The sequence below is a fragment of the Cupressus sempervirens genome, chromosome 3 (assembly GCF_028749045.1).
Source record: "Cupressus sempervirens isolate cs-2001-9-10 chromosome 3, ASM2874904v1, whole genome shotgun sequence".
Taxonomy (NCBI): Eukaryota; Viridiplantae; Streptophyta; class Pinopsida; order Cupressales; family Cupressaceae; genus Cupressus; species Cupressus sempervirens.
This window is the reverse complement of record NC_143120.1, coordinates 1,090,453,087-1,090,480,391: the sequence shown is the minus strand read 5'-3', so window position 1 is coordinate 1,090,480,391 and position 27,305 is coordinate 1,090,453,087.

Here is a 27,305-nt window from a genome sequence, read left to right as displayed (position 1 = left end):
TGGAGGACTACGAGGGAAGAAAAATTATCCTAATAATGATAGACATTAGTCTAGATATAAATGCCATGGGAGATCGAAAGCTCCTTAAAAATATGAAGATTAAAATGTTGTAACTACAAAAATATCAACAATTTTGAAAAAGACTACAAAGAGAAGGAATAAAAATAAGAATGGTTTTGATGACGAGTGTATTAAGTTTTATGAAAAAAGTGACCATGTCTATAGTGTAGCTTGACAACACACACATCTTTAGATGTGTTGTTCATAAGACTACTTTTTCCCCCAAATAACTTCACCTTGAACTCATACCATGTACACTATTTAATACTAAATTATTTCTATAAAAAAATATTAAAAAACAAAGTAATTCTTAAAGAGATTGAAAAAAAATTACCATGTGTTATTCCTATGAGGATTCAACTATGTAGTTTTTTGAGTCAAACTCATTGATCAATGTTCATGAATAGTGGTTCATAACAACTTATCTCTCATGACAATGAATGGAACTTGTAGCACTCATCGCATCTAGTTGATGCTAACATATATGAAGCATTAGGACTTGGGAGGTTTCTCATCCCAATACAAGTCCAACTCAAGCACACTTAAGTATGGAGTTCTCTCTATGGTTAAGCCCACTCCACTTGCAACCCCACCTACAAAACCTTGAATAAATGTTGTTCTTGTATGAACCATTCATTAGAATGCCCCTTATGCTCCTTACTTGATAAGTATCATACAAGTCAAATTGTAATATTGCTATCTGAATTCAATATCAGTTAACAAATTTGATTCAAAAAACTAAACAATTTGATTTTAATAACAATATCACAATTTAAATTAATATAGAAAGTACACTTTTACCATAGCAAATTAAGATGTTGTCCATTCTATAAATAATTTCTGCAATCCTCATTTAAGTAAAAGTTACTCTACACTGTAATGATAAATAATTGGAATTGAATGCTTTAAGTATTATATTCATTTAACAAATGCATTGACAGACATGCGTCCGGCTTTTAAGAAACAGCTGGAATCTTATCTAGTAATATGTTTCTGTTATCAAATAGCACCCATGCTCAAATCTGTAAGATACCAGAGAGCATATAATATCTTAGTTTTAAGTATGGAGAGGTGTTTATTAGGAAACTTCTTTGCAGTCTAATCTATGCAGACATGATAAATTTTTTTTTGAAAAGATGCCACTTTCAATAATTGCAATGCAATAAATTCTGATGAACCTCAAGATTTCTAGTTTGCGGCCCCCACATATCAGATTTCATTGTTCATTTCCGTGCAAATGAAAGCTGTTTATAATTTAATTTATAACACTCCATGAGGCCAAATTAACTATTGAAAATTAATGTCATTGTAAGTGTTAAAATTTATCAATTACACGAATAGTAGAGAAAAATATACTTCTTCTGATTTAGTAAAGTTTATTTAACTATGGAACCATGCAATCAAGAAGAGAGGAACAAGTGGAGACTGCGCATCAGCTATAACAACTGTGCAGAATTCTAAAAGTATAAATGCTGTGTTAACTATTAATGTTCGATCAATAGATATCATTATCTGCACAAGAAAATTATGTGCAATGTGATCAATGTTGAGCCTGAAATCATATGTGCCTCTTTTCAAGGGATTCACTTTGTATCATTCTAAATTGATGGTAGTAATGGGTAATCGTGATCGGTTTTTTCTAAGTGGCCGTAAATTTTAATACTGGAGTGTTCCAATAGTTCATTAAGCATCATCTTTAGTGTGGATTTGTGTGCTGCAAGTACAGTCCTGGCCATTGTTGTTGACCTTTGTTCACTTGAGGATGCGACTCTATCCTCAATTGCAAGCCTTTTGTTAGAGATGTCAATCACTTTTGGGACTGTAAATTGATCACACCCTTTTCCAAAGTAACCATTGAGATTCTTAAGGTTAAAGTGTACCTACTAGATTTTTAACCTTCATCAAGTATGATTTGGGGAAAATCTCCACCACTGGCAAAGCTGTATCAATCCTCAGGATAAGTTTAATATTGTGATATGCTACTTTTTGAAAGAAATTAAAAGTTTGAAGGCTACTCTCATTTTGTATAGGTGTGATCAATTAGCTACATATTCTCATTTTGCATAGGAATGAAGAATAGAAATGCATATTGGGAATAGGAATGGCTATTTCAATAACAGCTATTTTTGAAATGGGTATAAGCTAATTTGAGAAGCAAAATGAGAATATATATTCCTACTCTCTATTCCAATTGACGAACCAAACAGAAAACAGAAAATGTATTCCAAATTTTCTATTTCTATTCTACCAACCAAACGGCCTAATGAATTGGTTATTTTACCTAATATAGTACTATTAGTATTTGAACATTATATTTCTAATTAATTTTTCAGATATTATGTTTTTTTTGTTATTTATGTAATTTTTGAAATGGTGTTTGATAATGAATTTTATAGGCACTATTTATAATACTTCTATAATGACATATTACGTCGAGTTGTCTTAAAGGTAGGAGTTTATTTTTCAAATGGATTTGTCCCACATAAATCATTATGTTATAATATTATTAGTTTTTTTTAATTACTTAAAACTATATAATCATTTATTTTACTCCTATGTTTTCTCTAATATATTGTTGTAGAAAGAAAATATATAACTTTTCTTCTTTTCATTTGACATTTGAGTCTAATATTCTTAGATTCTTTCTACCAAGATATATTTTTTTAACTAATATTAAATGCACAAAAGGACCTACTAAAGTCTTGTTATAATAGAAAATGGCAAGCACATAAAGTATACAAATAGATATTGTGTGTGTGTATGTGTGTGCATGTGCGTGTGTTTGTGCATACGTGTGTGTGTGATTTAAAGTTTCATGATCAACGATAAGGTTCTACATAGGAATCTGTAAAATATAAGATAAAATCTTAATACAGAGATGAAATGTGTCCCATAGTTTAAATGCACATGAACAAGTGGATATTGTATCTTTATCTAGACATGATGGATGATATTTATAAATCTATAAATAGTTAGGATGAAGAGTGGTGATTTGATGTTTGAGCACTTGAGTTCTTTAAAAATGATTTCTAATTAGTTTCACTACATTAGAGTGAAGATGGATAAGGATAATTTTAAAATATTTTTATATTCTTTGATGATTATCTAGGACCTCTCAAATCAAATGGATAGATAATTTTTATCATTGATTATAGATGGGATGTGCGTAATAGGTTGTGATACTTGTTGATGAACCATAGTTTTTTTTATGAAGGATTAAGAGATAAAAGAGAAAAGTACCCAAGAAAAAATGAAGAAAGGAAAATACTTCAAAGAGAAGAAGGAAAAAGTCATGTTCATGATGATGTTTTGAATTAAAAGAGGGGTTCAAAATTACTAAAACAAGAAGAAATTTTGATAATGAAATTTTGTTAAAAAGATGATGATACATTTATTGTATTTATCGTAGACTATACTATTGCAATAACGTATGCTTAACTAGAAATTAATATTTCTTATTTCAACCAAGATGTTAGTATTTTCTATATATTTTTTTCAATTTTGATTTTTCTAAAGTATACATGTGCATTATTTAAGTTTTAAACACATAAAAAATATTTTACTTAAACTTGATTGGTTAATATATTTGGGTCTTATAGGAAGGGATTTCTAAGAAATATGAAACAAAATACTCAATCTATTTTAGTATTTTATTGATTTAGTATTATAGACTATGTTAAAGTGAATAAATTATTTTTTTCAAAAATATTATAGTTAGTATTTTATTCCATTTAATGTTAGGGATTATTTGTCATTTAGTTTAATGTTAAAGTGAAGAAATCATTTGGTTTAATAATTTTCTTTAAAAAATAAATTTGAAAAGTTGTATTGAAAAATATGAAAACATTAATTGGTAAATGTGTACTCACTCTTTATACCTAATTTGCATACTATGAATTATTTTTTCATTTAGTTTAACATTAAAGTGAAGAAATTATTTGGATTAATTTTTTTCTTAACTGAAAAATAAAACATTTCAAAATTTCCTATTTACAATATAGTCAAAAAAATTAAAATTTAGATTAAATTATGATTAAACCAATTCAATTTTCTATTATAATTATTAAATGTTTATATTTATGACAAATACAAGGCACTTGACAATACCTACATAAAAAAAGAAGATTAAAAGCTTTTTTTAATATAAATAACTTAGTATTAAACTTATATCAAATACATTATTTAAATATTAACCTTTTGGTTGTACTAAATATAACAGAATCAAATAAATACTAAAAGAAATTTAAAAAAATTTACATTACAAAATTAAACGCTTATTAATTCTACAAATAACTCAACTGAAAAATATACAATATCTATATAATTGGAATTCAATGGTGTGAGGATTATGTATAATTAAGAAATGCGTTGACAGACGTGTGCATCCGGTTGTTAAATAATAGTTGCTATCAAATAATCAAAGAGAGAGATATTTATTTGGAAACTTCCTTGCAGTCTAATCTCTCTGCAATTTTCAAAAATAATACTTTGAAACAGTAATAGCAATCAGTCCTGTTTTCATGTATGCAGGCATGACAATATGTTTATAAAAATTAGTTATTTTGAATAAATACAATGCAATAAATAAGGCAATAAATTCTCATGGACCTCAAAGTTTTATGTTTGCGGCCCACATAAAAGATTTATTTGTACATTTCCGTGTAAATATAAATATTTGTAAAAACTCTCAAATCTCCAAGTTTCTAAATTTATATATTTGTAAGAGTTAAATTTCCAATATAGCAATTGGACTTTCTAAATAAAACCATGAATGCTGCATTACATCGAAATATAAAATAAATTGTTTTAAAACCCCACTTAAACATCAGGAAAATTATAAAATAGTCATACAAATTAAAACAATCTACAAAATAGAGGACAAACTTTCTCCCACCATTATATCCCAATGAGAAACAACATCATTGTTGTTAGATTGTGACAACAATATAGTGAGTTATAAAATAATAAAATAAGGAAATAAAAAATTTCAAGAAATTGTGTCTTAAATTTTAGAAAGAAAAAATCTTTTATTTTTGAAAGGAAATTGCTAATTTTTTCAAAAGAATAAAGTTAATTTTTCTATGCTAAAGAAAGTTCAAAAAAAAATGTTCCTTCTATATAGTTGTTACTAGAAGTTTTTCCTAGTATATATCCATGTTGCTTTTGATGTTTTAAATATAGTAATGGAATATCCCATTGTTACTTGTAAATTGTTAATGAGATGTTTCTTTGATGATTTTTTAAGGTTTTACCACATAATTAGTGTCTCCTAAATTAGTATAACATCTCTTGTTTTATTCTATTTTGTATTTTTTAACGTGTATTATTTCTTCCCAAATAATTTACGTTAGAGAAATTAATTTTTTGAATTTTATGCTTCCATTTTCCACAATAATTATGAATGTCACTATCTACATCCTCACTAATAACCACACCAGTGGATCAAAATAAGGAAGAAAGGACCACTGACCAAAAATGTCAGACCTGAAGTGCTTATATAATTGCTAGTGCTTATAGACTTGTTAGTAAACATATTTTTCATGCTCTGAATGCTTCTTCAAAAAAGATCCTATTCACCCAAGGAGTAGTAACAACTTCATCAACCATTGGAGAGATTTTGTCTAATCACAATGAAATTACAACTAGTTCTTCTTTTGTTCAACCATCTATTCACCTTTGTTTTGTTCATTTCTTGATGCTGGTGCTTAGGTCCTACAAATCTTTCTTACATGTCCAAGCTTGTGACAATTATAACAAACTAAATTTCTATTTATCAAACTCTTGAATTTACCTCTGAAATGTGCCCTAATAAAATTTGTTGCAACATGGCCACACTCACCGTATAACCAACAATTGTACCATGTGTTGTAATCCCAATTGATTTCATTTCCTTTCTTAGGTAAACTTCTTAGATTCTTATGTGTCCAATTAGGTTTTTCTTTTGATCTGTGCTCTTACACTCCATGTGCATACTTTTGACAGTTGTAAGAATATCCTTCAAATCTAGGTGCCACTAGTGTATTGTTGGCCTTTGATCTACACTCATGTGTTTAAAGCCCTTCCTTCTTGTTGTTAAATAAATTAATAGTAAATTTGGACATAGGATTTTTCTTACCAATTTTGCTTCTATAGATTTTTTTTGTATGGCCTGGCTTTGCATAATGATAGCATGTAGGTTTTTTTTTGACTTTTCATCTCTTTGTTCTCCACTCTTTGATGATTCACCTTCCTTAGTAGATGAGAGGTGCTCATTATAGTCTAGTCCAAGTGTGTAACGGGGTCTTCTCAGTGATCTAATCATTTCTTCATAGTATCTCATATCTTCTTTAGGTTTGTTCAATCCTTCAACGACTTCCTTCTCATGTTTTAGTTCATTCTTCAGATGCTCATTCTCAAATTTCAGATTTGCAATTTCCACATCCCTCCTATTACAATCTTCATTGTAAGGAGCAGTCTATTAGCCATGTCCAACTAATTTTGAGTAAGCCTTTACACTTCATTGCTATTTGTATCAAGTCTTGTAGACATATGAATCATGTCCTCTTTACCTTTCTTTTAATGTTCAGTCACTTCACACAATCTTACTAACTGGCTTTCACATTCTCTCTTTAGCACTCTTACCTCCTCATTCAATGTGTTTCTCTTCTACAATAGATCTTCTTTTACTATATTAATTTCCCTGGAATCTCTATTATCAAGTTGACCTAGAGTGTCTTCTTGATATTGAGTATCATTCTAAATGATTAGCAAATCCTTCCATTTCTTTAAGGATCCTGTCAGTTGATGATTTAAGTTGATGCAATATTTAAGTTGTATCTCAATCTTCTGATTCTAAAAGATCTTTCCCATTTTTTAGGCCTCTATTTCGAAGATCTTGACTCTCAAGTGATTAGACTTCTACTATGAGGACAAAGATTTGATAGCAATTTTTGGAAGTCTATTGGGAAGATAGATAGTAAGAGACGGGGGGGGGGTGGGGGGGGGGGAGGGAGTGGTGATTTGGGATCTATAAAACTTTTATCCTTTCAACAATTATCAAACTGATATCTTTCACCACTAATCCTTGTTTCATAAATCACAAATCACATTAACTATTCACTATAATGATATACTAGATCTAGCTAATAACATCCATGTACATGATAGTAAATGATCAATACATAACACAAAAGATTTGGTAACCTAGAAACCTTCCAAGGTGAAGGTACAATCAGGGCAGGAATGACACACACAAATATCCACTACTACAATATCAGAGTTCACCTATTAGGGCTACAAATTTGATTACTTATGATGATTTACCCTGTGAGGGGTTTTCTCTATTAAAAGCTTATGAGATTTATTCACTCTACCTTGATTGAAGGATTTGGAACTTCAAAAAAAGTAAGCACTCTATTACGATGTTTACATAGGACTATTAAGATCACTTTCTTAAGAGATTGACATTGATTCACTTTGCTAAAACATATTAGCACATGATCCTTTAGTTCACACTCTAGTTCTTGATTACGGATCTTCTCTTTTCATTCTTTGATCCTCTCTCTGATTCGATATAACTATGTTTTGCTCTTCATATCTCTTTTCGGTCACTCTGCCTTGTTTGACCTTCAAATATTGCTTCAGCCATCCAAACCTTGCATATGCACATACCACACAAAGATAGATTTTAGATCTTCCTTAAATATTAATCTGATTAAGCTTCTAGATCAAGATCAATGATCTAGATTCATCTCTTTCTCCACTTATACCTTCCATTCTTTTGATTGGTTAATCACCTTGCATAGGGACTAAAGATCCATGCCAAATGCATAATCAATTCATTCAATTACTCCATGATCATTAAAACATGCAATAACTTACTAAAAAATTGTTTACCTTGGCATTTTTGCAATTCCAAAAAAACATGTCAAAAAGGCTCACTCGATAGATGCTTACCCTGATGCTTGGTCATAACTAATCTTCATGTTGTCCTTAGGCCTCTATATGCTTGGCACATACTGTATGACTCAACATAAACTAGAACTCTATATAACTTGGCTACTACTAACTTCTATCTCGCTTGACATGTATAAGAGTACCCAGTGATCATATACTTGCTCAGCAATAACTGAAAAATTGAATATGTACAAGTCCTTCTTGTAATAGTCGGCCTATATGGGATGACTTGGTCGCTGTGATGACTGGTCCCAACCTTGCCTTGTAAATGACTAAATGTTTGACATCAATAGACAACATGACTAAAGGATCAACACTTTTGTCCATTGTGTTCTTTCATTTTTTCACCTTATTCTTATCATAGCATTTAATAAAATAATATTAATTATACAAAATATCTTCTATATTTTATGCTCATTATATTGTTAATCTTGTCTTCATTTATCATGATCTTTCTTTTCCCTTTATATTTAGTTTGTCGAATAAATGAATTTTTACTAATTTATTTTCTATGTATTTTCTAAGTTCATAATTCTCCTTTTCATACTTTCATTTTATACTAATAAATTATAAATTATAATAATAAAAATTGAAAAATAAATAATATTCCTAATCATAATAAAAATAGATTCCCTACTCATCGTACCACATGTATTCAAAATATTCCCATTTAACATGAGAGGCAATTCCTCGCTCATTCCTACAAACATATCATCAACTTGTTGTGACAGACCTAATCTCCAACATTTAGAATCATGAAACACTAATTGTCATATAATACTGCACTGCTTGGCTGTGTTAAGACATTCCAGATCCTAAAAAACTTTCACCAGTTTCAGCCTTCACAGTGCAGGGCGACAAGCTCATTGAATCTTGAACCTTGTCCTTCACAACAGTGTGAGTACGCAAAATTCAATGACAACTCACATTATTTAGTGACAACATTATCTTACAGCATTGAGAAGGAAGTTGCCTCTCATTTAATAAGACAAAATATTCATAGCTAGGTATGAATCGGATCCTTAATAGAAATGCCATGACTATAACATGTCGGAAACTCTCTTGTAATAACATGTGTTAAAATTTTAGACAACTGTAAATTTTAGTACTTTGCTACATTTCCCACCAGCGAAGATTTTCTAAATGAAATTTAGAGAAAACCATAGTAAAATTTGGACAATGTAAAGTCTATATTATCTGGATAAACATTAACTTTTCTTCATATGTTTTTCCATAAAATCTTCTACTACTAATATGTTTTAGTAATGAAAACGGTTTGTGTCACTCATGTGAAGTTTGCTGTTTGCTGAAAGTGCAAACTGAGAATGAATAGAACAACAAGAAAGAAGAAAAACACAAATACACGATTTTATCAGGGTTCATCATAAATTGTGGCTATGTTCACACTATAGGGAAGATCTCTTATTAATGTTAAAGTCTGAACTTTACATCATAGTTGTAGCTTTAGCTCTTCAAATACAATGCAAAATAATGAACCTCAAATACATACATACATACATACATATATATACATATATATAAAGTCCCAAGAGAAATGAAGTGACAAACAATTTGACAGAAACAATAATAAATATAAATAACAAATGAAAGACTATTGCACTTCACATGTACACATAACAAACCCCCACTTGAACTCCAACTATTGTAATGTATGAGTCTCCCCTAAATCCCCTATTGTTATTTCTTTACAATGCCAAGAGAAGCTTGATAGAACTCAAACTTCTCTCGTGGAACAACCTTTGTGAATGCATCAACTGGTTTCTCCTTGGTATTAATCTTCAAGACCTAAAGTTTTCCCTCATCAAGTTTACTTTGAATGAAATGATACATACCTCAATATGCTTAGTCTTGCTATGAAACACTGTATTTTTGGCTAAGTCAGTGGTACTTTTACTATTACAAAACAAGGATGATTCTTGTTGAGGACAATCAAAATCACCAAATAGAAATTGCAACCAAATCAACTATTTTTCTCCTTCAGTGAGAGCAATGTATTCAACCATAGTAGTGGAAAGGGAGACCACTTGTTGCAACTTTGATCCCTGATTGATCATTGCTCTAGCAAAGGTAAATACATAACCAGTAGTAGATCTTCTATTATCTAAATTTCTAGCTAGATCTGAATCAGTATAACCTCTGAGTGAAGTGTCTTTGCCACTAAAACACAATAAAAAATTAGGAGTACCCTTAAGATATCTCAAGATCCACTTAACCACATCCCAATATTGTTTACCCAGATTACTCATAAATCTACTAACAACCCCAACAACTTGGGTGATATCTGGACGAGTGCAAACCATTGCATATATAAGACTACACACTACTGAAGAATATGAGATGTTCTTCATGTAGTTTTGTTCTTCTTGAATCTTGGGACACATGGGTGAAGATAATCTGAAATGATCAACAAGAGGAGTGATGACTGGTTTGGCATCCACCATGCCAAATCTTTCTAATACCTTGAGAACATAGTGTTCTTAAGAAAGCTTTATTTCACTCTTGTGTCTATCACAGATAATGTCCATGCCAAGTATCTATTTCACTGCCCCTAAGTCCTTCATGGAAAACCTTTATTACAACTTTTCTTTCAATTATGAAATTAGCTGCATAGATGAACCGATAATGTAAGGATGTCATCAACATAAAGAAATAAAAGAACAAAGGAACCATTAGGTAACTTCTTGTAGTAGACACATGGATCAGATTCACATCGAATGAAGTTATTTTCAGTCATGAACCGATCAAACTTGAGATATCAATACCTTGGAGCTTGCTTGAGACCATGCAAGCTCTTCCTCAATCTGCAATATAAGTTTTCTTTACCACGTTTAATGAATCCCTAGATTTCTTCATTTATATCATGATGGAGAAATGTCATTTTTACATCCAGCTATTCAAGTTCAAGATCATGGGCAGCAACTAAACAAAGAATAGCTCGTATTGTAGTCATCTTGACCATGGGTGAGAAGATTTCATTGAAATATATGCCCTTCTATTGATTAAAACCTTTAACAATCAGCCTGGCTTTGTAATGCTTTTGATTTTTTCCTTCATCTTTCAACCGATAAATCCATCAATTTTTGAGTGGTTTCTAATTTGGTGGAAAAAGAATCAAATCCCAAGTTTTTTTTGTAATAGAGAATCCATCTCTTCATGCATTGTTGGTTCAACTTGGTCTGAAAGAAAATATTCTGGTTGTTCTTTTTTGGAATATAATAGTTCATAATTAGAGAATTTGGCAAGAAGCCTTCTTTGGCTGGTTGACTTTCTCCATCCCTTAGCATTATCATTATGGTCAGAATGTCCCTCTTCTTTATCTTGGGAGTTTTTGTGTTTGGAGTTCAAAATCACTACCCTTTGAAGAGGTTCAATTATAGTGATTATTATTTTTTTTCTCCATTCCCATAATTGAATCACTATTGTGTGAGTCACTTTGCGTATTTTTAGATTGAGCTCTTTCTACATGGTGACCTATATGATGCTCAAGATTGGACTATACTAACTACTCTATCTTGGTAAGCTTAGTGGCATGAATAAGAGCACAAGATTGGGAGCAAGAGAAAGGTAGGGGATACTCTTGTGTGAAAATTGTTTACGTGTAGTGTGGATGAACAATAGATTGAATACACCTCTTTGTTGTTCTGGCTACCAGCTCAAGCTTATGGGTGAGTTGTTGACTAGTGCGATTACACCACGTGCTTAGTTCATGCAAGCCATGTGATATGGGAATATCACCTAGTTTATTCAAGTCCCTGTCTATTGTTATTACATCCCACTGATTAATATCAAGGATGCATGAGCCATGGGTGAGCTCCTATCTACCAACTATTACTCCTATGTGACCAGTCTAAGGGCCAGAGTCAATGTGTTGAGTGGTGTTCTCAATTGTAAAATCCTCATGGGATGGTCTGACAGAATGTGAAGGTGGAGATACTTCAGCATTGTGTGCATCATGGTGAAATATGGAACCATGCCCATGATCCTCTATAGTTTCCTAACACCAAGCATTGAGTATATCATGGTCTTTGGAGTATTAACCAAATGTGCCAACATTTCTAGTGCAAGGATCTTTAGAAGTAGTGTGCCTATGACCAAGTGTATCAGTAGGGAGTGTGCCTTGATTAATATATTTTTCAATGTCTCTATACTCAAAAAAAGAGTTATCTTCTCTATTTTGATTTGGACTTGAGGATGAGGTGTTATCACTCTAACTATGATAATTTGAATTTTGTTCACCATGTTCATCATATGGATTTCACATACTTGTAGACAAGGAGGAAAGAGGGGTAGGAGCTAGAACCAAAATCTTAGATAGAGCATTCGAAGAAACATTGCTCTGATTTCTATCAACATTATTATCATCAAAAATGGAGAAAGGGATATACTCATAGATTTTTCTCCTATGTTGAGAGCCAAAAATACCTTCTCGTTGAAGATGACATGTCTACTTCTGATAACTTTCTTCCCAACTGGATCCCAAATTCTAAAACCAAATTGGTGTTCACAATTCCCCACAAATATGCCTCTTTTTTATTTTGGATCAAGCTTCCTTTTTTCCTTTGGAACATGTACATAAGCTTTGCATCCAAACACATGGATGTGAGAATATGATATTTTCTTTCCCATCCATTCTTCCTTTGGTATGCCAAAGTCCAAACGAGAAGAGGGACTTTGGTTGATTAAGTATACTATTGTTTTACATGCCTCTTCCCAAAACTCCTTGCCTAAACTAATATTAGAAAGCATACAATGAGATTACAAAAGGATTGTTCTATTCATCCTCTCTGCTACTCCATTTTCTTGTAAGGTAAATGGAACAATCTCAATTCTATGGATGCCATTATCCACACAAAATGAATCAAACTCCAATGAGAAAAATTCTCCGTTGTTGACCATTTGCAAGTACTTTATTTTGTGATCAATCTAATTCTCAACTAAAGCCTTAAAAAAATTAAACTTATTGAAAACATCAGATTTCTTATGCAATATGTAAATCCATACCTTTCTTGTGCAATCATCAAGGAAAGTGAGGAAGAAGTTTGCTAATCCAATAGAGCTTTCTTGGGTGGCTCTGAACACATCAGAATAGATAAGTGCCAAAGGAGTAACTTTATTTTCATGTCCGGTCCTCAAGAAGTTAACCTACTTCTATTTTCCATAGAGACATTGTTCACAAAATTGTAAGTCAACTGATTTCAGCCCTAGTAATTGCTCTCTTTTATGCATAACAACAATGCCCTCTTTACTCATGTGATCAAGCCTTTGATGCATTAATTTTGAATTGCTATCTTCAACTGTCATGGAAGCCCCTACTTTACCAATATTTTCTGCAATATATAAGCTACCAATCTTGTCTCCTTTTGCAACCAACATGGATCCTTTTGTGGGTTTCCATGAATTAGTTAGAGAAGTGACAAAACCTTGTACATATAGTTGACATATAGAAATCAAATTTCACTTTGGTTTTGGAACATGAAACACATCTTTTAAAAGCCATTTAACACCTCCTTTCAAGTATAATAAAATATCCCCTTTGCCTATTATTTCACATGCTTTATTATCACCCAAATATACTTCACTAAACTTACGTTCTTGATAATTCAAGAAGTATTCTATACATAAAGAGGCATGAAATGATGTGCCAAAATCCAAAACCCATGAGGCTGAAGTAGTCTTGGTTTTCGATAAAATTAGTACACTATCATCCTTTTCACAGATGATGTTGGCTTCACTTTCCTACACTCGTTCTTGTGCTCTTTTATAACCTCTACAATCCTTTTGCACATGACCACTTTTGCTACAAAACCAGCAGTCTACTGCTCTCTTGTCCTTTGAATTCAAGTATCTAGCCGATTTTGATCTTATATGATGATTATTTCTACATATATTTTTTCTTCTTCTTCTATTTTTGATGGTAACCGCCATCAAGGCTTCACCAGATGAGGATTCCTTGTTGCTTCTCCACATATCCTCACTAAGTAGACTTGCCATTATAGACACCTAAATTTGATTACACTACTAGGTAATATTATTTAGTCATCTCCTAGGACATTATTGATTAAATATTTATTATTTAATTAATTAATCATCATCCCCTAGTTAATTAATTAATTAAATTAACTATAGTCCAATTGATAAATCAAATGATAACCCAAAATTAAATTATCAATTAAAACCCTATTCCTCTATTAAATTAAATAAATCCTCAAATCTATTTTATTTAATCCCACATCCCCCATTTATTAAATAAATCATTTAATAAACCATCCAAACCCTTAAAACATCCTTAAACCCTACCTTTACCCATAATCCAACCCCTTCACCCATATTAACCTCACTTAGCCACCTAACTAACCCATCCCATCAAAGCTAAGCCACTTGCCCCCTAACCCCCTTCGTAAACTAAGTCTAATCCCCCTCCTAAACATGTGCACAACTTTAAGCAAGGGTTAAGACTTGCTAACCTAAGAAAAAGCCAAAAATTCTCCCTTATCCTCTTCCATCCCTATCCAAGAGCATTTATGGCTCTTACATGCCATTAATGCCTCTTACATGCCTTTAAATACCTCTTACATCCCCTTCCACACTCTTCCTCCCTCATTACTCCCTTTGACCAACCATTATCCCATCCCTTCACACTCATCCTCCTTGTGGCAAGTGTCACTTCCCTATTGGTGCCAAACAAACACAATCTTGTCCCACTGTTCACTACATCACAACTATTTTTACACTATCACCATGGTGAAATCCATCCACACGTCCATTTTTAAAACCCTCACCCATCTACACACTTGGTAAAATTTCCTACCCATTAAAAGCTTGAGCGCAATGTGAGCATACATCCTCTATCCATGAGGAACATATCTACGTCATCATAGGTTACACCCAAAGAGCTTACCATTCTTGGTTTTCCTTCCTTTTGGTGATAACCTTGTCCTATCATAAGTGTTAACTTCTTTAGTTTTGCATATATTTTCATTAATAGTTAGTATTCAATATTGTAGTACTATATTAGGTGATACATTTTGGCATGCTTGGTGGGACCCCAAATTTGGGTCACCATAATCATGTCTTTTTTCTTATTTATTAACTAACCAAACTAACATATTGTGCTTGTTTCGATATGTAGTTAGTTTCTTAATATTCTTTGTAGGTACCAAAATCCACAACTAGGAAGCATGCTCTTAGCCATCCAATCAAAATCTTATTAAAACACCTTATGAATAGCTTGTATTCCTCATCTTGCAGCTACAAAATCATGACCCGGCAGCCGCTAAATCACGATCTTTTACTAGTAGGAATGTGAACCCGTGAGGGTAGGATCATATTTTTTGTTAAACCCCACCACCACATGATAGTAAAACCCCTCCCTATCATTCTTGTTGATCAATCCTCCCACAAGAATGTGAGTTTTACTCACGAGAATGCTTTCCATAAACTTGCGGGATCACATTGTGAGTATTTTTCTCATGGACCACTTTTTTGTTGTTTTCACCAGTGTCTATACCATGATCCTGCACTATGTGAATGCATTGCTATGTATGGGATCATTATTTGACTTGTAGGAACACTGTTTTAAAAAAAAAACAATTTTTTTTGTATAAATCACATTTTAACTTTTGGTGGTTTTGTAGGATAGGTGTTTTTGTAAGCATTTTTATGCCTATCAAAAAGAACAAAAAATGTTAAATTTTTTGTCCCATAGTCAAGCTTCTATTTTGGAAATTTTTGGGTGACTAATCAAATTGATTTTTTTTTGTAGCATTGCAAATTGGAGCATCTTGAAAACCTAACCATGTTTTTTTTTGTAGGTTTTTCTTAGAATGAACTTGAATATTTAAAAATATTTCATTGAATGAATGTTGGTCAAATCAATCTTGAATTCTATGGACTAAAATCACGTTTTTCATTGGAGTGCTTGATTAAAGCAATAAACATAATTTTGAATGCCAAGGATCAAATAATCATTGCTATACCTCACACTTCAACTTTGGGGCTTAAAAAGAAATCACTCACTCTTGAATGTAGAAATGAAACGATTAGTTGACTCTTTCCTTATTGAATTTCTCATGTTAACAACACTCGATATACATATGTTGATTTCAATCTTTATTTTGTTGACAACGTTGTCAAGTTGGAAATGAATCTTCATGCTTAAACATGCATGTCTTGAAATAGTAGAATACAAAATCTAAATCATCAATTGAAAATGAACAAGTTTCTTTTAAACCCAAGATCACTTATGTGGTCTTGTTTTGCACTTTTTAGGAGGCATACTTGGGGATTTCATCACCCCTTGGGATGACCTCAACTCTAGCATTCTGGCAGAGTATAAATATCAGGAGGTGAATCAAAAGACACCTCTCGTGGAAACATAATCTTGTCACTCTTGGCTAAGCACCAAAGAACTTTATAACTTTGGGAAGTGAAGGTGGAAATTTTGGTTATTGTCTCCTACCAATTGTGTGACATTATTTTCTTTCATCTACATATTTGGGCCTCACATACCTTGTGTATATCGAGGATACCCTAGTTGAGCTTTTATATCCTAGTAAAATCTTATAGGGTTATTGATGTGTTTGATGTGCTTGAGTGTTTTTAGCTAAAGAAATCACATATATGTCCTTTGAGATGGTTGTTAGCAAGTTCATTCACAACAAATCTTATTCTAGTTTTCTTTGCTTTATATAGTGGTAAATCATTCAACCCAAATGAAAGGCATACTTAGCATAGTCACTTCCTCATTAGAGATTCATCCAATACTTGCACAACATTATCATCCTAATCACATCCTCTCTTATGTCATTCTAGTCTTCCATCAAGTCTTCCTTATCCTGAGATAGCTAAGTCTTCTTAGTCATTCCCCACCTCATTTCCATATCCTTTGGAGTTAGACTTTCCTCCTATCATGAGCTTAATCCAAATCCAAATCTAAGCTTACCAATTTATCCTAATCTACATTTTCATATTCATCTTTCATCCCCAAAACATAATGTCACAATCCTATTATGATGAGTTTGGTCATCCCACCTTTTCTCCCACTCCATCCTATTCCAATGATGATGATGATCTTGTCGAATACTACAGGTATATTGAAAGCCTTAGAGATATTGCTCCCAACATCCTCCAAAATGCAAACATTCCTCCCAACTACTAGGTATGTGCAAGATCATGGTGTGCCAAAAAGTGGTGATTTGAAAAATATGTAGTTCTAAAATATCTCAAACCATTTAAAAACCTATTCCAACTTTTTTCCTACCCACCTTGATAATAAATGAAAACAATTAATATCTTTGTAAGGTCTACTATATCTTTGGATACCAAACCTATATGGTCAACTTTAAAAATATCCTAAAAATGTGCTTTTAGCCTATTTTTATGTGATTTTTACTTCAAACATGTAGTTGATGACTTTTTTTTCACCAAAAATTGATGAAATGAAAAGGGTTTCTTAAGACTGTTCTTATCTTTTCATAAATGTAAGGTTTGTCAAATTATGAGTTTAGTAAGTAATTATTACTTCTTTTCTAATGGAGTTACGTATAAAGTGTTGATTGACACACTACTTGAAAAATAACTATAACTTTAAAATGGTACAACATTTTTTAAATCTAAAAGATGCATCACATTCTATGTTTTTTCATAAGGGAAAAAAATGAAAATTTGAATTTTGTAGAGTTTTTAATTAGTTAAGGTGGTCAGACACAAGAGTTTTTAATTCTAAAATTACTAAAGTCAAAAATTAATTATTTATTATTTATTTAGAATAAAAATACTCAAAAATTTGTGTCACATCTAGGCATAAGTCTACTAATTATATCTAGAATATTATTAAAAAGTATTATAATTTGATTTTGATTAAGGTGGTCAAACATACGTCTACTTCTTATTTTTGTTCTAAATATTTTGTAAATTGCATTAAAATTCAAAATTTTGATCAATCAATTTTTATTTTTTTGAGAGTTTAGAAACTAGATTCAATTTGCTAGAGATTCTTTTCTCTCAAATTTTTGATATAAAGTTAATAACAAGTAGAAAATTACATATCAAGTTGACATAACCTTTATTTTCTAATTTTTTTATTGCCACTTAAGAGCATAGTTTGGTTGATCATGATCTTGCACATACCCTACTCCATCATTCCTCTATGCATATCCATTAGTACTACTTACCATGCATTTGACAAGGGAAATCCATTATTGTCCTCATACACACCTCCTTCCTATATTCTTCCCGCATATTCCCCTTGTACATCATTTATATCTCCATCTTTCTCCACCTTCATATCCTAGTCTCCACCATTCCAAAACAACTCTAGTGACTACATCCCTAGTCCAAATCCACCATCTCAATATCTTCCAAACCCCTTTCCAAATCCTCCAACGAACCCTATTTATACAATACATCACCCTAATCCCATTACTCTTTCCATTCCAACACACATATCTCCAAAGAATTTTACAAGGAAACCCAAAGAAAATCCATCTGCTCCACCCATCATTCCTCTTACATCATCCTATCGCTATCATCCTTATTTCATCCACCCCACTTATCAAACTCCTTCCATATCCTACCTCCCATCCATCGAATCCCTCCAAATCCCATCCACATCCCCTCCTTCTAGCATTACCCAACTCCTATGTAATAAATCTAATGATTCCCTCCCCCCACAGCTCATCCCGATTGAAGAATCTCCTACCCATCCATATACCCCACTAAAAGAAACCATCCATGCATCTCCTATCACATCATCAACCCCAATCCAATCCTATCAAGATCTTGTCCAAAAGCATGTTAAATTATCCAATGACACAAAAGATGATCCTACCATCTCACTTATTGCCCTACATGATCCTTTTTCACCATTCACTCCATCCAAAGAGCAGTCACCATCCCCTCCATATATTAATCCTACCATCATAAGTACTCCATCTCAAGATCCATTCCCATCAACCTACCCAAATCAAGATCCTATCCTTCCATCCCCTCTACTTCATGATCATACATACCTTATAATCAATGATGATAGATCCATAGAAGAAGAACTAACTATCGTAACCAAAGCTTCAGCTCCTTCCAGCTAGTAATGGACTCACATCTTGTGTTCCAAATAATGAACATCATATTGAAGAAATAAATAAAAGTGTATCTATAGATGTTGGTATCCCTTCTATCCCTACATGGTCACAAGTCTTCCCATCTTCACCCCAAAGTTCCTATCCATCTTGTTTGACATCTATTTTGGGCCCTTATCCTACTAGTTATTTCCAACCCTACATTTTGGGTCCATATATCCCTTATCTAAACCCCATACCATTTCCATCCATTTTGGGTCCTTATCTACCTAATATGAATCCTTTATCTCCTCCATCTATTTTGGGACCTACTCCTTCCTCGCTTCCATATTTTTTAGGTCAATATCTCCCTCCATCCATTTTGGGAAATTATATGCATCCATACCTTGTATTCTAATCCACCATTCCATCCCCTCAAATCCACAAGCTAGATCATCTAAGGCACTCATCCTTGAATCCCTTCCAATCTTCAAACCCTATCACTCCATCCGTAATCCCTCCATATCCCCCATGCTCTTGTTCTCATACCATCGCTAATAGAAGCAAATTTGATGCCAAAATAAAAAACAATAAATCCAAAAATCTATAAAAATATAAGTATCAACATGTCCCTTCTAAAATACATGTTCTAGAAGAGAAATTTTTTATCCAAATCAAAGAAAAAGTCAAGAGGCCACAAATTCCCAAGCTACAAAAGTCAAAAATCATGTGGATACCTAGGATGCTCATAAAAGATATGTGTCTGAAAGAAAAATATTAATTGGCATACATTCCCACTACTCAAAAAGCCTCAACCATTCATACTTTATCCAAATCTCCATATATATACATCCGTCATCCCCCCAATCCACTATTAGTCTATCTACTTCATATCCTAGATTTCCAATCCTCCATCTTCCAACTTTACTATTAGTCCTTCTATTTATTTTCCTCCATTTTCTCCTTAACCTCATCCAACACCATCTTTCCTGCTACTTCATCACCTCTCAAGGTGTGTGCCAATGATGATCTTTCCATTTACCCACAAGTCTTATGTGTTCCCATCCATTATCTACTAAATCCCACCCCCCATTCCACACATTTTAATCTAATCATTTTCCACCCATCCTACCAACATCTATGCACAAAAAAGCCAAAAAAGCTAATAAAGTAAAAAAAAAAAAAAAAAGACCATCCAATTGTGAAAACTTGGCCATTCAAGCACCTTGGACAAGTACCATGATGAAAACTTGGCAAATGGATTTCATGTGGAATCTCTCCATCCAAATGCTTTCAACACTTGGGGGCATGTTCCATCACCCACCATACCCATCTCATCCCACCATACCAACCACATCTTATCCATTTCACCTACCATCCTCCTTTGGATCTTGATACAAATAAAGTCCACCACCAAATACATGATTCTGGTCATCCTTTTTGACATCCATTTCCCATCAAAGTTTGTATCCACGTATCCTTTATCCACCCATTCTTTCGTCCATGTAATCCCTCCATCATCCCTATTCTCCAATTATCCCCTATCTTCCCTACTCATTCACCTTTCCTCTCCTATCTCCCCTCTACCTTGATATCCTCTTATCATCCAACCCTCTATCCTAGCAAGCCCCTCATAAAAAACTCCCCCTCTCTTCCATCTATCTCCCTCATCCTCTTGTTGACCAATGTTCCATCCTATCCCACCCCTTATAAAACCTCCTCTTGAATAACATATAACTAGGGACACTATATTCCTTGGAGATCGTGTCATATCCACATTTCCATCCCCCCATTCTAGTCTTATTTTCATCTACTCATACACCAAAACTATTCATCGCCCAATCCCTATCTTTTGTCACATTCCTCTATCAAACCTTCCACCAGTTGTACCCTTTCCTTCTATCCTTGCACTTCTCACCATCTCTTTGTCTTTCCATCACCTTGTACACCCCTTGTCATTGGTATCTAGCTCTAGGCTATCCACATATACTCTAATGTCATACATGCATATCCTAATGCTCCTAGAAATCTACCATCCATTGCACCATCCCATTGCACATCTTTCAACTCAGCCAATCACCTTCTTAATCTTCTGCCCAAATTTGTTGCTAGCCTTGGTCACACCCTACTCATCATCATTGGGATGCATCCCCCTCATTCCTTATCTTCAGGTATATCATTCCCTTATCCATCCTCAACCCACTATCTTCCCATCCTAATATTTTCATTTCCTCCTTCTCCTTATCCTAAGCTTTCCCTCTATCTCCTCATCCTAATCTTATTATCCACCATCTTCTCATCTTTATCTTTCTTGCTACTATTCTATCATGCTGAGGATTTTGTATAGTAATCACTTGTAAATACTTTGGTCTATCAGATGTATATTCCTTACATGTTAGTTCTTAGCTTGGTACCATTGTATATCTCTCATCTCTTCATGTCAGTTCATGTTTGATTATAAGTTGTAGTTCTCCTAGTTAGGTCCTCTAGTGAATCCTCATACGAGATCCCTTGTCATCAAAATGGTGTCTTAATTTTTTTGATTGCCTAGCTCATCCTAGTCCTTGATATTACCAATATATCCTTTTAGGATGCATCCTTTCTCTCATCAAATCTTGGTCTATCAGTATCTAGTCCTACTGATCTCTTTGGAAAAAGGGTAACTTTTTAATGGATTTACATTTTCTTTTGATTTATTTTCTTTTAGGGATTTCAAATTTGGTTCTTAAAGTATCTCTTCCAAGCAATTTAAGTTGTTCCCTCCTCAAGGTCATCAGGATCTTTTATATCATGGTGTGTTGCAAATGGGGCAATTCGAGGGCAAGGTTTTGATCAGGTCACTTTAGTCTTCTTTTTTTCCTTTCAAGTCAATTAGATATGACCCTTGCATATTACAAAAATGTGATCACTTGTGGTTACATGGTGCACTTGTGAAATATCATTTGCTTGTGGATTACCTAGTATCATTTCCACTATGATTCCTCTAGGATTCATGTGTGATGTTGGGGCAATCCTTGCATGTTTGATTTGAATCAATCCTATTTAATATTGGTGTAAAGGCCTTGATGTTCATAGTAACGTTGGAATATCTCCAATATTCCTATATCAAAATAAGTTCTCACCTATATGGTGGTGATCCCCTTTGGGACACCCCCACATTCAAGCTTCAATAGATTACTTCACACTTCCATCCTATCCAAACATCCCATCATATCTAAGCATCCCATCTTATCAACACATTCCATCCTATCCAAACATCCCATCCTATCAAAACATCCCATCCTATCTAGGCATCCCATCCAATCAGTCTTACAATCATGATCTGCTAGTTTTATCCCTATCATAATCATTGCTCTTGCATCAATCATAATCATATCTCCTACATCAATCATAATCATAGCTCCTACATCACTCATAATCTTAGCCATCCCCAATTATAATCCTATAATAATAATCTTCCCAACCCTACCATCTTCCAAATCACTTCCCTAGGTTCAATTTAGAACAACCAATCACCCTCCCCCTCCCCTTGTAACTAGTGTTCCTACCCATTGGTTATCCTTGCGCATAACGTTTTCTTTTGTATCATTCTCCCCTAGCAACAGTATAAGTTTCCTTAAATCCCCTCTCTCAGCTACTCTCAGTCCTTCTGCTCACCTTAGATTGTTGTACTTTTCAAGAAGCTATTAGGCCTAGCCTTCTCTCCCTACAACCTTCTTGAGGCAACATCATTTAGTCCATTCTCTTCTCTTCTACTCAAGACTAGGGCAACCATGTTGATTTAAAAGTCTTCTTTGTGTCATTTACATTCAAACTTATTTAAAAATATTTTTGTTCCAACACTATGTCAAAGAGCAGCAAAATGTAGACACCTAAATTTGATTACGCTACTAGGTAATCCTATTTAGTCATCTCCTAGGACATTATTGATTAAATATTTATTATTTAATTAATTAATTATCATTCGCTAGTTAAGTAATTAATTTAATTCACTATAGTCCAACTGATAAATTCAAATGATAACCTAAAATCAAATTATCAATTAAAACCCTATTCCTCTATTAAATTAAATAAATCCTCAAATCTATTTAATTTAATCACACATCCCCCATTTATTAAATAAATCATTTAGTAAACCATCCAAACCCTTAAAATATCCCTAAACCCTACCTTTACCCCTAATCCAACCTATTCACCCATATTAACCTCACTTAGCCACCTAACTAACCCATCCCATCAAGGCTAAGCCACTTTCCCCCTAACCCCCTTCTTAAACTAAGCCTAATCCCCCTCCTAAACATGTGCACAACTTTAAGAAAGGGTTAAGATTTTCTAACCCAAGCAAAAGTCAAAGAGTCTCCTGTATCCTCTTCCAACCCTATCCAAGACCATTTATGGCTCTTACATGCCATTAAATACCTCTTAGATCCCTCTTCCACACTCTTCCTCCCTCATTACTCCCTTTGACCAACCATTATCCTATCCACTCACACTCATCCTCCTTGTGACAAGTGTCACTCCCCTATTGGCTCCAAACAAACACAATTTGTGTGCTTCCCTTTCAAAGCATCTTAGCCCTTCCTCACAATTCTTTCATCCTTGCATCTTGAACCTCTATCTCTCCACCCCTTGGCCTATAAATAAAACCCTTCCCTCTCACAATCCATAATCAACTATCATACAAACTTATAATGCCCCATTGACCACTATATCACAAACATTTTTATACCATCACCATGCTAAAATCCATCCACACCTCCATTTTTAAAACCCTCCACCATCTACACACTTGGTAAAAAAAACTTGCCTATTGGAAGCTTAAGCACAATGTGAGCATACATCCCCTATCCATCAAGGACATATCTCCATCATCATAGGTTACACCCAAGGAGCTTACTATTCTTGGTTTGCCTTCCTTTTGGTGATAACCTCATCCTATCATAAGGGCTAATTGATTTAGTTTTGAATATGCTTTCGTTAATAGTTAGTATTTAATATTACACTACATGATTAGGTGATACATACATTACTTCATTATAGACCAACTTGGTCTTTGAGGAGTTAGAAATATTAATTCTTGTAACAATAGGATCCCAATTGTCAGGTAATGAACACAATAAGATGATAGCTTTAGATTCATCATCTTGTGTCATGCCCACCAAGGTTGCTTGACATAATAAAGTGTTCAAATAATTTATGTGATTTGACATCATAGTCCCATCCTTCATTTTCAGCCTGTAGAGCTTCTTCATAATGAATATTTTGTTTTTTGTTGAGGCTGTTTCTTACATACTTTGAATTTTATCCCAAACTTCCTTGGTCATAGATTCATTGTGAACATTGAATAAAACATTTTATGATAAAGAAAGAAAGATTGTCACCTTTTCTTTCTCATTAGTTTTATCCCAGTCTTCATCTGTCATTGCAACCAATTTCTTTTCTTTTCCATTATTTTCTACTACTAAGTCTTGCTTGACTAGAAACAAATGCATCTAAACATTCCACAAACTAAAATTATGTCCTAAGAATTTCTACACTCGCAAATCTTCCATGAATCCAAATTTTAAAACACCAACATCTATGCCAAGCTTTGATACCAATTGTGAAGTTCGTTAATAGTGCAAACTAAGAAAGAACATAACAACAAGAAAGAAGAAAAAAACAAACATAGGATTTTATCATGGTTCACCACAAATTGTAGCTACGTTCACTCTGTAGGAAGGATTTCTTGTTAATGTTAAAGTCTAAACTTTACAACCTAGTTGTAGCTTTAGCACTTCGAATACAATGCAAAATAATGAACCTCCAATACATATATAGAGTCTCAAGAGAAATGAAGAGACAAAAATTTGGAGGGAAAAAATAATAAATGTAAATAATAAATGAAATATTGTTGGGCTTCACATGTACACCCAACAACTAACTAATTGTTCCTTAAGCAATTTATCATTCTAATGAATGAATGAATGAAGGCATTTTAATGACATTGAGGAGACCAACCAGCCTATGGGACTCTTTTCATGTTCTTTTCAATGTAAATATAATCATATTTTCATTTGATTTTTTATTTTCATTTTATTTTTAATAAAAACGGAAATGTTCACTTTCTACATTTAAATTAATCTTTTCTTCTTCTTATAGGAAAATTCTTATTAGTCCAACTAATGTTTTCAATAGAGTTGCATGAGAAACAAATTTAAAAATCTAAAGTTTTGATAGAGATTATTTTTAAAATATATTTTCAAGTATAGTTTCTCATTTGTTATTGGTTGAGGGTTATTTCCCTTTTCTAAATTGTGAAAATTAGAAAAATAATGATAAAAGGATAAATGTGGATTTATTAGGTAACTTTCCAATAATTTTAATTGTTTTAGCTAAACACCAAAAGAATGTGGCAAAATCAATAAAAAATAAATATAGGAAATTTTGTCTTAAAGGTCAAATGAAATAATCATGCTTGCCTATATTTATTACACTGCAGACATTCCCAATATGAAGTGAATGACTTGAAATGTAAAATAAATACTCCAAATTTTGTTTGAATGAATGATGACCATGAGGATGATCCTCACCCTTCATCATTTTCAATACCACAATAGTTGTGTTTTACCTAGATAGAGAGGTCACTGTCATACATACAACCAACATGAAAATACAATGCAATGCTCAGAAAATGGTCAATGTCCAAACAATCTATGTACAGATTTAACTTTGTAGATATTGCACAAATTTATTAGTTGTTTCACTGTTATTTTTGGAAAATATCAGAAGGCTATATGTGGAAGTGTATTATTTAAAGGTGTTCATGATCTTTGTATTGAATCTCAATGTCCCATCCCAAGTTGTTTCAAGGCCATGAGCTTCCTCACAATTAAATATCTCACATTGTTAATGCTATATACATCCCAATAGATGTCCACAATGAAAATTCACAGAGGAATTTGATATATGAAACTTTATTTATTCTTGATGAAGCCTTCAAGCTTTAAAATTGAATGCAACTACTGGGATTGAAGCCAGATCTTACTCATGGAATACAATTGTTACAGGCTATGCCCAGAAATGGCTATGCTTCTAGCACCAACATTCTGGGTGAGTTAAAGAGAAAATATTCAATTGGAACAATAGATTCTTAATGTTTAGTAGAGAAAATACAAGTTGTAAATACAATTTTCATTGCTTCCCATGTTTACTACTCATCATGTTGGATGCTATCAAAGAGGAAATATGAAGAGTTGAAAAAACTTATTCAAAAATTTCTTTGGTTTAAATGGGATGAAAATGATGGATTTATTGGTGCTTCTTGGTAGCATTCCATTCAACCAAGGCATAGGGGTGGGTTGGGAATTATTAACCTTAAGACTCAAGGAGTTTTCCTTGCTGCAAAATAAATATTGGAAGTTGCTAAAGGAGATAAACCATGGAAAATTCTTTTTCGTAACCGAGTGTTGTAGGCTGCTATAAATAAAAAATGGAAGACAATCAAGTGGCTTGACAAAATCATCATGGCTCCTATTTTTAAAATTAAGGCATCCTTTTGCCTGCAATCCATTTGGAAGGCTTGGCAACATGTTTGTCATTTTCTTTAGTGGAATGATTCACCTTTGTAGCATGGTTTCATCTTTGCTTTGTCATCCATTTGGTGGAACATGCTACTTCAGTACCACAATCAACCCCTTGTTATTTATTTTCCAAAGCATGCCACTTATTTGTTCAAGAAAGGTGTGAGAAAATTTAAGGACATTTGGGAATTTAGTATTTTCAAGTGGACTTAATGGATGAAGATTAAAAATCAATTTTCTCTAGATAACAAGTACAAACCATTTATCATATTTGTGTATTCATTAGTTCTACTTGAGTTATCCATTAAAATCTGACCTCCAAGAGAATGCAATTTTTTTAAAGATTGGAAATGGTTCTCTTCATCTCATTTTAAAAATCTTCCTCTTAAGAAAGAATATTTGCATTCCTTACCCCATTGGTTTTATCCTCCCCTATCTCAATCAGAAATGGAAATGCAAATTTAGTGTGAAAACATGGATCAACATGGGTGCACAAGTTTGGAAATCCAAAGCTAATGCAGATACACAATTGATGGCCTAGAAGTTTTTACACCAAAAATTACCTGTTGGTGATGAATTAAAATACATTATAGTGCAACCAATTAGGAACCCCTTTTGTTTTCATATTGAAGATATGAAGCATATATATTTTGGGACTGCCCCTTTGTTAAAA